The sequence below is a fragment of the Herpailurus yagouaroundi genome, unplaced genomic scaffold (genome assembly GCF_014898765.1).
Source record: "Herpailurus yagouaroundi ecotype Mexico unplaced genomic scaffold, PumYag 214, whole genome shotgun sequence".
Lineage (NCBI taxonomy): Eukaryota > Metazoa > Chordata > Mammalia > Carnivora > Felidae > Herpailurus > Herpailurus yagouaroundi.
Genome location: NW_024412445.1, coordinates 1,012,935 through 1,017,587, shown reverse-complemented (window position 1 = coordinate 1,017,587; position 4,653 = coordinate 1,012,935).

Below are 4,653 nucleotides of genomic sequence, written 5' to 3'. Positions count from 1 at the left end.
AAAGAAAGAAAGAAAGAAAGAAAGAAAGAAAGAAAGAAAGAAAGAAACCAAGATCTGTGTGCTGGGTGTGCTCACTGCCGCTGGGATGTCCTTGATTTTAGGAAACACGTGTAAGTACATTTGCCCACACCTATGTGTCTGCGTGCGTAGATTTCCGCATCCATCTGTGTCTGCATCTGTGTGTGCTTGTATGTGTGTGCACGTGCACACACTTGTGTGATGAAAGCACGAGCTCATACTGCTACCTCAGATCTGAATCTCCTCCTGCCCATGTTTGTAGCTGGCTTCGGGCTGTCAGCGTCACCGCGGGGCCAGAAACCATCCTCTCCTGATCGGGCCACCTTGCGTGGTGCTCAGGCTTCGGCATCACCAGCCTGCAGGACGCCCTCATCTGGCTGAACAAAGGACAGATGGAGTCACCAGGCAGGGGCCTGGTGCTGAGCCAGACGGCCTTCTGGAAGGTGCCAGGGAGGCAGAAGCAAAATCCCCAGGAAGCTCTGGGGCGAGGGCAAAACCCTAGGATTTTCTGGATGAGATGAGAAGCCAGAACAGACGGCTGCTGTCCAGCTCTGTGGAAAGACCACAGGGGGCGAAGGGTCGCTGGGAAAGGGCAGATGGGTCCCCAAGCAGCTGGGACGGGGCTCCTCACACCCTGCTGTCCCCCAGGAGAGGCCACCCTCCCTTGAGGGCATGAGTGACTGGGTTCAAACACGAGTGACCCTGCTTATGCCCCCCCCCACCTGCTTATTCATAACCAGCGAATACAATCTCCAGGTGTCCTATTTCTGGGGATCTTGCTCCTTTTCCTTTTTTTTTTTAAGGATTTATTTAATTTTATTTTGTTTAAGTAGGCTCCAGGCTCAATGTGGGGCTACAACTCACCACCCTGAGATGAAGAGTCACATGCCCTACCGACTGAGCCACTCGGGTGCTGCGGGGTCCTGTTCCTCTCAAGTTTCTTCTGTTGGGGGTTTCATCTGTCTTGTCCCACAAACATAGTTCCCCCCACAGGCAAAAGTACTTCTGGGGTTGATGCGCGCATGCTCTCGCCTCAACGCTGGCCCCAACAGAACGGGGAGCCTACAGAACGGGTCTGCGCACAACCAGGAAGAGCACCAGCAGGGGCAAGGCCATTCTGGAGCTCACGGGCCGGTGCACGAGGCCTCATCCCTGCCCAGGGTGGCGCACTCAGGTCCAGGAAGCAGGAGTGAGGCCGCTCATCCCTCCAGCTCCTCCGAGTGCCAGGCAGTGGAGGCTGGGGTGCTCTGAGGAGGAGCCTAGGCTCCCCAGGCTGCATGGCAGGGCCCGGTGAGCGCGGGATCAGCAGGGCTTGGCGAGTGCGCTCCGAGCTGTGCCGGCCTCCAGGAGAGCCCTGAGAGCTGCATTTTCCAGGCCAAGAGGAGCTACAAACCCTGGAGAGCTACTGTATTGACTGATACACCCCAAGGCTAGAAACTGTGCCTGGAACTCAACACCAGGGAGGGGAATCACAGAAGACAGGTGTCCCCAGAATGACAGCAGGTGCGGGCCTCTGCCCAGCAGCATGAGGCAATCTCCATGGCTGGTGCAGGAAGATGTCACTGGAGGCTACGACGCAAGCCGGCTGGATGCCGTGACCAGAGCATCAAGCCGAGATGCAGGTGCACATGGGGTGCCGGCCGAAATCTTGGCGCCCACAGGAATGGCACCCCCAACGCCGGGGCATCGTGCCTGCACCTTACTCTCAAATGGTTCGGGGGTGAGAAAGAACAGAGAGAGATGAAGGAAAAGTGGGAAAATATTGACATTTGGGGGATCTGCATCAAAAGTATTATTCCTGAGTGGTTCTGTTCCAACTTTAAGCTTAATAGGAAAAACAAAGGGGGGTGGGGGTGGGCGGGGAAGGAACCAGGAGAAGGGCCGGCCATCTGAGGCCACAGACCCTGGTCCCCAGTTCCTCGCGTGTGTCCTCAGCCCTGGCAAGGCCCGCTGCCATCTGCGCCTCCCACCCAGCGCCAGCTGCTCACAGTGGCTGCAGGAAGCAGCGTGCTTTGGCCCCAGCCTCAGCCAGACCAGCTGCTCAGGGGGGACTCTAGTCGAGCCCAAGCCTCCCACCCAGCAGGCAGCCCCCACTCGGGCCCTGGAGCAGGTGCAACCTTTGGCCCAATGCCCCATCTCCTCTCCCAGAAGCTCCTGTGTCTCTCACCCGCTCTCCCTGGTCGCAGAAGAAAAAGGACGCATCCTCACCCACCAGGGCTGAGCCATTCCCTCTATGCCCAGCTCCTGGCAGCTGCAGGCCCTCACTTCATAACCGCCCCACGTCCCCCAGCCTCAGAGCCGGCTCGGGCCTCTGGAAGCAGCCTGATGCCTCCCTTGACTTTCCTCCTTCTCCACCTGCACTCCTCCTTAGCTCAGTGACGTCTGGCTTCCACTCCCCCCAGATGGGGCATGAGAGACAGGATTTAGAACTGCCACGAGCCATCTCTGCTCCACCTCTTAGAGCCATAGCATTCTCGCCGCCCTCAGCCAGGGCTTGTGGGAAGCCAACATACAGGCTCAAGTATGAAATGTGACATTGACTCCTCAGCCTTTCAACCCCCATCTGGTCTGCCTGCCCTGCCCCCCCCCCACAGCCTCCTGGGGGCTCAAGTCAGACCCACCCTGTCTGCCTGTGGCTCCCCAACCTGTGCCCCTCTGTTCGACTTAGCTTGTCTGGGTCCCACAGCTGCCTAGAGGTCTCCCTTCGGGCAGCCGGCCAGCTCCTCAAATTTAACATGCCGACCGACACTTGGGCCCGCTCTCATTTGTGCCGGATTTGCCAAAAGGCAGTCGCAGCAGGTGCTTAAGGCCACTAAGAAGAAACAAACTTCTGGGGAAAGAATTTGACATTCCAAAGATGCATCAAAGTGGCCCATCTAGTGTACCAGTCACTGTGACTTGCATGGGGCAGGACCCCGAGGTCTCTGTTCGGTTCTCCCCATCAGCCCCCGAGCTGGCCCTTCCCAGCAGCCCTGGGCACTCTAAACTCAACTTTACTCCTGTTACATGTCCCCATATCTGGTTTTTAATCCTGACTCTTCTCTTGCCCCAAAGGCACGTCCCATCTCTGCTCCCTTGGGTCTGCAACAGTCGTTGCCTCCCATTCGAGCCGTCTTGCTGTCCTGTGCCATGGGTCACCTCCTAGACATACAGAGCAGACATGTCACACTCCTGTTCACACAGCTCTGGGGCTCCCCTTTAACTGAAGCCCAAGCCTTTGCTTACAGGTCAAGGCGCTCCCACTGCGGTGTGCACCACCCCCTCCTCACAGACCGGGCCCGGGCTTCAGTCAAACCAGACTTCTCGCCATCTGGGAACATATGTTCCCTCTGCCCCGAATAATCTCCATCCATCTCCACCTGTCAAGATCTGTTCTTGTTCAATAAATAGCACTGGCACAATTGGCCATTGAAAGGACATTTTTTAGATTCTCTGCTTCAGAGTATACGCCAACATTTATTACAAACTAGAATTAAACATAAAATATATACAATGTAATCACATGAATTACACAACCAAACTGTAAAACGTCTGAAAAATATGAGGTTATCAAACACATGAAAGGGAACAGCATAAGCTTAATGAAACTCCAGAGTAAACAGGCAATAGATGTAATTCCGGGGACAGAACCTCAGTCATCAGAGGCAAGCTGACGTAAGTGGGCAGAGAGCAGCGCGCCCTCCGCGCCGCCAACCGAACGGCCCGGGCAGCGCGGGAACTCGGTGGCTCGGTCAGCAGGAACTCAGACAAGGAACCGCGCGCACGTCTTCGACGAGGGTCTTGCACGAGGGCCGGGTGAGGTCTGGCCTTTCATTCCTTCCCTAGCTCTTGGGCGTCGTGTCCTCTCCAAGCCTGAACCTTTCCGAGCCCCAAACCTGATGTTTTTGGGCTCTCCCGTGTTTGTTTGATAGCGATCACCCTGATTTTGTTTTTGATTGGGTCTTTTTCACGAACGGAAAAGGGCTGATTACTACGCAGCGCGCGGTTTGGTGCTTTGCACGCGTTATATCACGTGCTTATCGCTCCCGCTTAGCACGCGGAGGAACCCATCACCGTGGCGACGCTCATTTCCCCAAGGAGCTCCCGCGCCCGGCCCGCCGCAGCCCGGGGACACCCGCGCCCCAGGCAACGAGCCCGGGGGCCGGCAGGGACCGATCCTCAATTCCGCTCCCCTTCCGCCCTCGCAACGACGGGATGACAACACCGCGCGCCCACGTGATGCGAGCGCCTGCCACTCCCTGGCCGTTGCCCAGCAACACCACCAGGTGGGCTTTGTTCTGAGTACGGATGGCCCGGGCATTCCCGCACCCCGCCCCCCCGCCATGTTCTTTACTTCCTCTACCTTTAAAAGTAATAACAATCAAAACCGCGGCACTGAAGCACCCCTGAGACACGCGACCGCAAAAGGGGTGCACAACACCTCCGCCCACGGCCTCCCGCGCCCTCCCCAACCCAGGATGTCCTCCCCTTCCCAGTGCGCCGTGCGCCGCTACGTCACTGCCTCGCGCCCCGCCGCTGCGGGCGCGGCGCTTCCGGCCGCGAGGACGTGTGGGCGGGGGCGGGTGGCGTCAGGGGGCGCGCGCCGGAAGCTAGCGGGAGCCGGGCGGAAGTGGCTGGGCGGAGCGCGGGGCGATG